The sequence below is a fragment of the Bidens hawaiensis genome, unplaced genomic scaffold (assembly GCF_021521415.1).
Source record: "Bidens hawaiensis isolate Kalapana, Puna unplaced genomic scaffold, B.hawaiensis_p1.1 tig00036321_1, whole genome shotgun sequence".
NCBI classification, from domain to species: domain Eukaryota; kingdom Viridiplantae; phylum Streptophyta; class Magnoliopsida; order Asterales; family Asteraceae; genus Bidens; species Bidens hawaiensis.
Window position 1 is genome coordinate 17,698 of NW_027505405.1, and position 11,838 is coordinate 29,535.

Sequence of the window (11,838 nt, forward strand, 5' to 3'; positions counted from 1 at the left end):
TATAGGCAATCTGGATGGTGAGGCACGACCCCGTGCTTGGTGAGCACGCCCCCGTGCCTTTTTATGACATGTGCCAGATTTGTTTTGTCTTTTGTGTGAGGTGGCGACGGCCCCGTGGTTAGTAGGCACGACCCCATGGTTTTTAGTGACATGTGCTCAATTCTTCTTTGTATTTTCTGCATTCCCGTCCATGGCCCCGTGCATGATGAGCACGGCCCCGTGGTTTTTAGCGACATGTGCTCAATTCTTCTTTGTCTTTTCTGCATTCCCGCCCACGGCCCCGTGCATGATGAGCACGACCCCGTGCTTTTGTTTTCAGATTTTGTCTTTTCTTGTGTCAGAAGCATGGGGGCGTGTTTCTTGAGGCATGGGGACGTGTTTCTTTGTTTTCTTGTGTTTTCTTCTGTTTTTCTTCGTCTTTTTGCTTGTTTCTTCGTTTGGGGTTTGGTTTCACATGAAATTATGTTTTATTATGATAAGTAGCCTTTTATGCTATGTTATTAGATAGAAATTGCAGTTTTTAGAGATTATTTGATGCCGAAAAGATGTATATTTCTATGTACATCAATTGTAGAGCAATTACACATATCAATTAACTATCACCACCAATATCGTGTTTCTAGTTTAATTATAACCCTCAATGAACGAGGTTCCGGGGGCAACGCCCCTGACAGTGGGGTTCTAGGGGTGGCAACCCCTAGCAGGGTCCAAGGGGCAGAGCCCCTGGCTGCGGTCGAGCTGCCAGATCAGCTTGGAAGTTTTTTTTTTCCATTAACCGTTTTAACATATTTTTCATTAGAATTCTTAATTATTATTTTATTTGCTAACTCATAAGGTTCGAGGACTTCTTTGTAATTAATCCATTTTATCTTAAGTTGGACCCTTCTGTCATTTTTTCAAACTTTAGTTCGTCATCCAGTTCGTTAACGAAGGAGGCTCCTTCGTTATTTCTTAACGAATGGACCCTTATAACGAATTGGCCCTTATAACGAAATGATCTTCATAACGAATGGACTCATTCCTTTGGTCTGGCTAACGAATGAACTCTATAACGAATTAGGTTCATTCGTCCCTTACTTAACGAATGGCCTTAACGAATTGGGGTTAGTTCGTCATTCTTTCCTTAACGAATTGACATAACGAATTGCTTAACGAGTGAAGCTAGTTCGCTATTCTTCATTAACGAATTGACGTAACGAATTGTTGTCAATTAGGGTTAGGTCAGAGAATGTCAGAAACATTCTCTGACATTCGTTAACCTCGTACACCTTTTCCGGCGCCGTCATCACCGGAAAACCGGGATCTTGTCGGAAAAGCGAGATCTCAGTTATTTTCCACCGTTTTTCGTCCTGTTCGATTCAGATATGAGCTAGGGTGACCCCTAAGCTAATCTTTTGATTGGTTTATACCCGATTCCACCCGGATCTCGTGACTTTAACAGTTTAAGGGTGTCGGCTTGTCGTTTCACGACTAAATCTAGCGGGTTTGGGTCCATACAATATCATACTATCATTACCTCGGGTCGGGGTCGATTCTTCTTCTTCTTGGTTTCGGTTTAGAGAAAGAGAGGAAGAGAGAAAGAGCTTAAGTGTGTGTTTTGGGTGGTGTATGAAATGAATGAGAATGAATGAATTAATTAATGGTAATTATGGTATTTATATCATGGGTCACGGGTTTAAGCCCATGGTCTTTTCCTTCTTTTCTTATTAACCCAAGTCCATTACCTATATTACTTAACCCTACACAAGCCCGACTCATAATAACTCATCTTTTATTTTATTAACTGAAACGAGAAAACGAGATGTTACACAAATAGTTGTAGAAGTTGTTTTGTAGAAAATAGTATTCTTTAAAAATATATATACATAATCATGTAAGGTAAATTTGATATTTTTCATATCAAATATTATAGATATTTTTATTGCAATTCTGGATTAATAGTCCATATTTTTCTTGTTTTTTTCATTCTTTGATGAATTCAATTTTGGTCTCCTTTTTTCTTCTGTGTCTACTGTTTCCTTTCATGCTCTTTTCACACGCTAATTTGAAAACACGAAAAATGATTTTGGTATGGCCCGACTTGTTTTTATCATATTCTCCTTGTGTTCATGTTCTATTCTTTCCTGGAGCTTGCTTGGAGAAAACAACGCGGAAAAGGCTTTTACAAAAGGCATAACTTAAGCTACAAGTGAAATTAAATTATGAAATTAAATTATGGGGCTCCTTACCATATGTAGTTTCTTCAAAGTGTTGTTTGCCTAATACAAAACATTTAATGATTAAGTAGATTCCTTGAATAAATTTGACTAGTATTATCCAAATAATAAAAGATGTATTCAAATTTCTTAATGAGTCAACAACGAAAAATAGCAAATCAAACACAATCGATTGAAGAGTATTATGAAGAAAAAACATATAGCGGGTTGAGCCGAAGAGAAGAGTTAAATTTTTTTATTATAACGACCTTGTTATCTAAGTCCCATTAAAACCTAAAAATTTACAACGCCCATCCTTTGAACCAACATTGATACAGAAAGAACCTAGTCCGTATCTCGAATGAAACAAGTTTTTAGATAACATACTTCGCATGACCAATAATGGCCTACACGATATGCATTCCACCAACGAAACCATATGTAATTTGGACAAGGAATGAATTTAACTGAAAACAAAAGGCACTACCTATACATGATACATCATTATAACTTGCAACATCCACAACCTGTAAAAGAGGCGACAATCTGAATTCTTACTTACTGTAACATTTTTCTTAATGACTACATGACATATCCGAATAGGTAAAAAAGACATTGATACTTGCTAGAGTACTCTCATATGGCAATAAACCGAATCAATACCCTTGACCAATGTTTTTAGAATCGGATCGATAATTGAACCTACCACTATATCGGTTCACTAGCCGGGCACGTCTCAAAAACCGGATAATGTTATAACATGTCTAAAATATACAAGTGTTAGATAATTTTGTAACTAAAATTAGTGTAAATTAATTATCATTTTATTTAAAAACATCTTTAACAAGGAGTGTTTGAAACTTTAAACTTTGAAACTAGTGATCTTTTACAAATCCGTACACATACACGTCCTACTAAATTTCCTACACAATATCATCAAAACCCGCACACAAACATGTCGTACTGAATTTCCTACACAATGTCATCAAACCCGTGCGCATACACATCCAGCCAAAAATTTCTACACATTAATTACCATGATTTTATTTTTTAGAAATTTAGTATGTGTAGGTTTACTTCCCAGGGTTTTATTATGAATTTTGCTTGAATTTTAATTCCTACAATACACAAGTCCTATAATTTCAGAGGAATTGAAGATTCTTCAGAAAAAGAGAGTAATTTTAAGGTGTAGTTAGTGGGATTTATTTGGATATATGTGTATTTTAAAATGCCTACACATAAACAACGACACTATCCGTTTCAACTTAAAAACCTTATACATGATTTTGTTATTTATTACAAGTTTGTGATAATCAGCACGGTTCAAAGTGATTTATCGCATAAAATAATCTCTTAATAAACCCCCCACTATATATACGTCTCTGCGTGTTTACTTTCTTGTTGGAGTTCAGTTGAGTTATGCACCTATAACAGGGTTCGAATTATTTGTAAATTGTTGACAACAATAAGGACTGATAATACAAAACCTATTACATACGATAGGAATCACACTCGGAAGATAAAAATGTAGGCAAATAACCATCTGCTGAGTACTGCTATGCTTGAAAATTGTTATTGATCAGTGTGCTTGATTGTTTGTGAACATAAACATTAAACACCATAAGTTGAGACTTGACATATACTATGGAACGTGAAATAAGAATTTTATATTTAAACTTGTTTGGCCAACATACAATGAATGTGGACGGTTTTCTGATGTGTCTGGATTCTTATTTTAAAATCACGATCAAACACAAACACACGCATATGATCTAATGATCCTAAATTTCCCTATTTAATATTCTTATATTTTTTTATGTCATATTTAACATCGAAATTATGTTTAAGCAAACCTTGTAGTTTACTAGCTTCGAACATGTGTATTCCATGTAAATATCAATACATAAAACTTTTAAATCTTATTTATATGATACAAACTAAAAAATGCATTACATGTACTAATAATTTTAATAAATATATATGTAAAAGTTTAATATATATTTACTGGGTATTAACAATACATTAACTACTATTTAATTTTGCTTAATTTAATTTGCATTTCATATCCTATATGTTTGAAAACAGAAGTTATATAAATTGTTTTCAAAGTTTATTAAGATTAGAGACAATTTAAAACAAATGTGTTTTATTATTATAATTAGAGTTATCTTTAAAAATAACTTATTATTAGAAATAAAGATATGTATTATTTAATAAGAGAAAGAGACGAATGAGAGTTGGTAGTATATGAAGGCAATACATGAAACGAGTGATCTTTTATTAATTATACAAGTATAGAATACACACGTCCGTCTCTTGTAATTTAAAACACATATTACAAAACAAACATGAATAAAAAGAAAAGACATTACGATACATCTTAGGTAACACACATTCATTGAACTTAGACAACCAGATAAATTTTATTAAATTAACAGATTTTTTTATGAACAGTCATCTGGATCACTGATAGACACTGACCCACTCGATGATCTCCATTCCATCCTTAGGAGGAAACCTACCAATCTACTACCATACATGAGAAAACTCTTTGCCCAGTCTAAAGCCGTGATACATCTAATTATTACTATTATACATACATACATACATACATACATAACCACAAATGAGATTTGAACCCAAGACCCCATCATTTTTAAATTGAAGTCTTTGGGTGCCACATCAACTGCTTAGGCTGGAAATCATTGACTGATAAATTAATATATCATTAAAAATAGCGAGGAATCAAACTTATATTATGGAGATAATTGAAAAGAAAAGATCAGCGTATAACTTGTTTTTGGTTTTACAAGTTGCACTTGAGACCAGTTTAGAATTAGAAGTTTGTGATATCAACATAACCGACTCGGATATCTGATTTTATAATGTTTTGTTTGAACAAACCTTTACGACGTCGCACAATTCTTTCTCTTGACTTGTTTGAACCATGCAAATTCGAACCTGATCCAAACTCTTGGTTTAAGTATGCGGTTCAAGTTTTAATTCATTTTCATGATACCTAATTCAATGAAGCCTATGTTGTGGGCTAAAGAGGTGTCTATACCTCTAGACCATACAAAACAATATGAATTGTATATGGTTTAACGAGTAAACCAATGTATCTATGTAACCAATAAAGCCATCAGGACTTCAGGATGTCGGTTAACTATTGGGGATTGCTACAGGATCGAATTGCTACCAAAGAAGCATTCATGGTAAGAGGGGTTAATTTCGATAATAAAAATTGTATTTTGTGTGCTTGTGAAGTTGAAACATCAGAATACATGATGTTAAATGGTGCATTTGCAAAATTAGATTGGGCTGTGATATTACAATGGATTAAGCTAACGGGCCCAATGAACATTTCCTCAACTAATACAAGAGCTGTTGGAGTTATCCATCAAGCATGGTATAACATGGAAGGCTAGAAACGACATAATATTCAAGAATAAACCGTTATCTATTAGTAAAAATTGAAAAAGGAAAATAAAGTAAGTAACTAACCATCACCGGAGCGCCATGTATTTAATAATAACCGACACATCGCGTCCTACCAATTATATTAATCCTCCTCCAACACGTACAACGCCTCATGTGTCCGGTGGCGTCAGTGAGTGTGTGCTCTACCCCTTTGTGTTCTCTGGTTAGACCGAATTAACCCTAGTACTTTTCAAACCACAACCGAATGGAAGAACATTTTTGGTAATTATTGCAAGCAATAATTTGTTTTTTAATTTCTTTTTATTTTACAGGTAAGTTATTTGACACTCTCTTTCTCATATATTGTTTTTATAGTTTGTAACATACTTTAAATACAAAATCAAAACATTGAAGTCTAGTATGTGATACATGCCCAAAACGCCGGTGGCACCCGAAAAAACCATAGCCACCCACTCGCTTCCCACCAACTTCTATCATCCGACATACACCTTGTTAGTATTCATTCATTCCAATCAACTTCCTCGGACTCAAGTCCTATATAACAAAAGAAATCTGGAAAGAATGTTATGACACAATAGATATCTTGGGTTAGTTGGCTAACTAATAAGTGGCTACAAGTCAAATTAAGCTTCAGCAACCGAAAGTCTCTTCAAAAGCCAATTTAGCAACAAGATTCATATCAAATAATTTTATGACGTTTTCAGGATATAGCCTACTAATTAGATGTTTAAGAAAACAAAATTTGAACAAAACAAGATCATCATTTTTTATAGCTTTTAGCAAAGTCACATTAAAAAATACTAAATTTGGGTAGATTATGATTTTACATAGTTTTATATTTTGGTTATTCAATATGTTTTAATATTTAAAACCTAACTGCTACAACTTGGTGTGATTCTCTTTACGTACTTTACCAGCACTAAAACACGTGGTTACTATTACCGGTTACATATATATATGAATGATTCTCGTATCATTTTTGGGAAGTTATAACTATAATGGGCATCCAATTAAATAATATCAATACCAGTAATTATATAAATAAAATTGACTCTTCTATTTTTTTATCGCAACGTTACACATGAACCGCAAATGAAGACATCGTTGCATTTACTTGTGTTCAAAATTAACAAGGGTTAAAACAATAACATCCAGCTTTGTGTTTAGGGTATGCATCATTTTGACAAACCCCATACTCATATCCGCTTATCATGCATGCAGATTCACATTTGCTATTTTGACAAGACCCTGGCCATTTGAAAAAACTGCAGGTTTCTTTAGAATGCCCCATAATCTCTTCTTCTGCAACTATATCAATACATGTATACATACAAGTCAGATTATATATATATAAATAGGCATGTAGACAAAATACCAGTGACACGATAACAAAAAGAAGGGAAATGAATCTTCAATTTTCAATATAAAAAATATAAAAGTAAATTAAAATGATATAAATGAAAGTATTATTGTTTCTTGTTTTTCTATACCAAAATATAAAAACACACACGTGTGTGTATACATGCATGCATGCATGCATCGAAAGTTATTTTGATTATTAGTTTATATACGCAGATGTATATTAACAAATTAGTTTGATAGTTCTTAATGTACATAACATATGCATACACATGTCAATGTAAGAAACACAAAATTCTAAAAAGACTTACAAGAAGCGATAACTATCAGATGGTAAAACACAAAAACTGCAAGTAAAAACTTCATTTTTCTTGACTTTAAAGGAGTAGGAGTTTAAAATTATGGTGATACTGATGATACCGTGTGTTTTCTATGTAGACAAACAATGGCTCTACACGTATATATATGTTAGTATAAAAGAGAAACTCGAAGTGTGGACACAATCGTTGTTGATGGAGTAACCAAAAATGTGTTGAATATTCTATAAATTATGAATTTCTATAAATAGGATCGGGCTCACACTTTAAGTTGATATATATTTAATAGTGTGGATTTTCCTTTTCATACTTTTGCTTGTATTATCTTTCTTTTACATCACTGACAAATTAATATATTGTTAAAAATAATTAAAGTTAAATCTCAAATCAAAATCATAGATATCTTTATAAGAAATCAATATGATGAATGTTACACGCAAGTAAAAATAATATAAAAGGGTGTATATGTAAACCCATTTATTTATTCACATTCATTTCGTCCCATTTTATCTTAAATATGTTACCATAATGGTTTATTCCATAATTTTGTCTTAAATGATAATAAGTTAAAAATTCATTATACTATCATAATAGTTTAATACTTCCATCACATCTCGTGATAAATGTGGCATGCAAGTAAAAGTAATATAAAAGGGTGTATATATGAACACATTTATTTATTCGCATTCATTTCGTCCTATTTAATCTTCAATATATTGCCATCATAGTTTATTCCCAACATTTTGTCTTAAATGATAGTAAGTTTTAAGTTCATCATACTACCATAATAGTTTAGTATTTCCATCACTTCACGCATAAACATAAGGGAAAATTCACATTCATATCCTGTTTAAAGACATCATTGTTTGTTTTCCGATATTTGTTTATCTACTTTATGATCACATTCACATTAATATGCTGATGCCATATCATGATCATTTAGGTACCGAGTAATGATGATTCTACAATTTAGGCAGATAGTTTGGTTAATGATTCTTGAGTTTTTTTAATAGTTATACAGTTAATGAGTTTGACATTCTTCTTTTCAGTTGATCAACCACCTCTTATGTGCTGTGTTACATTTATTTATATATATTTCCAAGACATCAATGATTTGTTAGGTACATCCCACACCTATATAAACCATGCAATGAATTCATTATCATATACCTATAATTACTCTTCTCCAAATCCTAAAGAAAACAATTTCAATATTATTTCAATCTCATATTATAAGGTTCTTAATATTCCATATGGCTACCAAAAAGCTCGAGGCATTTAACAAGATCGTGGATCATAGAGGAGTTGTTTCACGCTCCGTGGAGAACGGAGTGGTGAGGATGAAGATCTTAGTGAAGAGGGAAGAGCTTCAACAAGTTCTAGAACAAGTTACTTACAAAAAAGGTGAAAACAAACGGAATGATCATGTTAGTATTCGGCCAATGTCGAGAGTACCATCAGGACCAAAGTCGCTAGAACAGCGGTTGAAGGATATGAAGAGGATGCGGATTCTAAGACGAAGACAAATGAAGGGAGATTGTCGGAGGCATTGGAGGCCTGCCCTTGAGAGCATCCCGGAGGCTGGAGTTTTGACTATTTGAATTGTTAAGGTTATTTTGTTTTAGGGATTGTTATACAGGTTAAAAAGATTATTTACATGTGTTTAGTGAATATTATTTATTTTTTTATGGTTGAGATGTATCTTATTAATTAAAAACATGCGTATATGATGACATGTGCATGTATTAATATAATTATTAGTATTTGTTTATTACTTTATTTAAGTTAATTAGTAATTGGTTTATGAGTTAGTAGTGGGTAGTTTAATATTTATAGTGGTTAGTTTATTTAGAGTCATATTAGCAAGTAGTGGGTAAGTGGTTTGTATGACTATTTATAGTTACTTTGTATTTGTTTTTAGCATTTGGGAAAAGTACCCAAATAGACATGTTTGATTAAGAATTTACCAAAATAGACATGTCTATTTTAGCTTATATCTCTATAATCATTGGTTTTTTGACCAATAAACAACTGACACGTCACTGAAGCCGGCTAAGCCTTAGCCGCCACTTTATGGGCACGGAATTTTATGAAAAGTAAACGGGACCCACCCTTAGCCAATAAAAATTCGAAACGTGTCAAATGCGGCTAAACTTAGCCTACATCTATGGTTATTTAGCCGGCATCTTTGACTCTTAGCCGGCTTCGGGATACGTGTCTATTTACTTAGTCGGCTAAGAGTCAAAGATGCCGGCTAAATAACCATAGATGTAGGCTAAGTTTAGCAACCTTTGACACGTGTCGAATTTTTATTGGCTAAAGGTGGGTCCCGTTTACTTTTCATAAAATTCTGTGCCCATAAAGTTAGCCGGCTTCGGTGACGTGTCCGTTGTTTATTGGTCAAAAAAACCAATGATTGGAGAGATGTAGGCTAAATTAGACATGCTTATTTTGATAAATTCTTGGTCAAACATGTCTATTTGGGTAATTTTCCCTTAATGAAATATTGAAAAAGGTGCTCCAAAAGAGTGTCTCAATCTTTCTCTATCTAATTCTTGGGAGTGTTTACCTACTACAAAAGGCTAGGGAGATTTACCATCTCAAATCGGTTACTATCAGTATATCTGTACTAAAACATATGTTTCATAAAAATATGTTTTTATATATAACACAAACCGAGCTACATCTGGATAATGGGTAAGCGAGCAACAAGCTGCGCCGCTATCCCCCTTTTGAATCGCAAAGCTTATTCTACTAAATATAAATCCTTGGTTCCTCGGGCTCTGCGAGTCACTGTGGACCACATTCTGCACCCGCTCCAAGAAGCGAACCGCCTCGGGAGCTAGGGATCCAAAAGTGTCGAAGGCAAATGGAATGAACACGTGCTGATTCTCCAAACACGCTGTCTCATGCTTAGCAACCTTCCTAGATTCTGCTCTCAAAACCGCATGTCCCGGTATGAAGCCACTGTCTCTCAGCCCCACCAACGGGGACACCCCAGTGAGGTCAACACACACATGCTTACCCCCTACCCAGCCAAACACAAGAACATCCGCAGGACGCAGGGTAGATCTACCCTCTCGCGGATCAGTCAAAAAGTTAACAGGTGCCTCTTTCTTAGCTGAGATCCCGGCGCGTCTAAGCACATCCTATAAGGCATCTCTAACCCAATCATGGCGATACTTGAATCCCAGCAATTCCTTACAGTGGAGGGCATGCTACCAAATCTATCCAAACAAGCTTTTTTTACAAATGGGGCATGATTCATATGGAGGAAAAAGAGGAATCATAAGCCGGTATTTAAGGATGGTTCTGTATTCAACTGCCGACATCCGTTGCCCAAGACCTTCATAAACTTATAGTGGAGATTGTTAATTAACGTTCATAGTTCTAGAATTAATCTTCAAATAGGACTAGTATTGATTTTTCTTAATACAATCAGTGTGGAACATTGTACTATAGTTAAGCTGCTGGTGTATGGAGAACAAAATCATTAACTTAACTTTGTATTCTGGAACCCTATATTATTTAAGACTTTTATGAATTGAACTATTAGACTCGGTTAGTTTTAAATGTATATGTGTTCCTGTGACATGGTTAATTAAAACATATATATTAATGATAACTTTTGTTTTTGGGAGCATGTATGGTGATCGATACTGGTATGCTTGAATTGCGAGGACACAATTCCGTTTATTTAGAGGAGAGTTTGTAACACCCGGTTTTAAAAGTACCGTAGTTTCTTTGTAAAATGACTTACTTAATTGTTAATATGACTAGCTAATAGTTGTAATATATAATGGGATAAGCTGATTAATAATTGAACCAATATGTAATATGGACCAAGCTATTAAAAATCTAATGCATGAAGTTAACCTAGATAAAGAGAAAGATGGATGCTTGGAGACATTGAGTTGGGGAGTGACACAAAAAGAACAAGAGATGCGGGGAGAGTGTGCGATCAGGAAGCCGACCGAGAGAGGAGAGACGTGATTGATTGTGTAGCCAAAGAGTACGTAGCAGTGAGGATATGTTGTGGCGATATATAGGGCTGTCCAAGGCTGATCGACGGGCCAACTCTAACCTTTTTAAGGATGATATATTTGATATGTTATACGCAATGACAGAGCTTAAACGGAAACGCACGGGGCTTAAATTTTTAGCCAAAAACGGGTTAATTTACACTAAATATAAAAATTTTCGGACAAAAACACATAAATTTACACTTGGAGCTAAAGTTATTACTATAGAACCCAGTTTGATCTTCTGTTTAATTGGCATCTATTCTGATCAATGTTTACTTAAAAATATGCATTTCAGCAGTTGATATTTATTATTGTCTGTTTGTAAATGGCATCAGTTTAAAGATTTAAGACGTAAATTTTTTTAAAAATACACATCCATTGGTTATTATTAATATTTATCATTCCATATTTATTTGTAGAATACAATATAGATCGACTGGCATAATTAACTCTTATTTTCATATATTTTCTACCTTTTGTTCTAAACTAATAATTTAACTT